Source organism: Nematolebias whitei, chromosome 21, assembly GCF_014905685.2.
Source record: "Nematolebias whitei isolate Nwh7 chromosome 21, NemWhi1, whole genome shotgun sequence".
NCBI classification, from domain to species: Eukaryota; Metazoa; Chordata; class Actinopteri; order Cyprinodontiformes; family Rivulidae; genus Nematolebias; species Nematolebias whitei.
This window is the reverse complement of record NC_056518.1, coordinates 14,370,717-14,371,365: the sequence shown is the minus strand read 5'-3', so window position 1 is coordinate 14,371,365 and position 649 is coordinate 14,370,717.

Sequence of the window (649 nt, the reverse complement as noted above, 5' to 3'; positions counted from 1 at the left end):
ACTGTACCTTCTAGTCAAAAAAGCTCGTAGAAAGTTTTAAATTGTACTTTTTTTTTCTTTACCTCATTAGGAACACAAGCAACTTGTTTTTTTTCTTTCAGAAGTGTCATTATCTGCTTCTATTGTCTGTGTACAGGTGCTGGTCATAAAATTATAATATCATGAAAAAAGTTCATTTATTTCAGCAATTCCATTCAAAAAGTGAAACTTGTATATTATATTCATTCATTACACACAGACAGATATATTTCAAATGCTTATTTCTTTTAATGTTGATGATTATAACTGACAACTAATAAAACCCCAAATGCAGTGTCTCAGAAAATTAGAATATTGTGAAAAGCTTCAATATTGAAGACACCTGGTGCCACACTGATCCACTAATTAACTCAAAACACCTGCAAAGGCCTTTAAATGGTCTCAGTCTAGTTCTGTTGGCTGCACAATCATGGGGAAGACTGCTGACTTGACAGTTGTCCTAAAAACGACCATTGCACAAGGAGGGCAAGACACAAAAGGTCATTGCTAAAGAGGCTGGCTGTTCACAGAGCTCTATGTCCAAGCACATTGATAGAGAGGTGAAGGAAAGGAAAAGAAGTGGTAGAAAAAAGTGTACAAGCAACAAAGATAACTGCACCCTGGAGAGGAT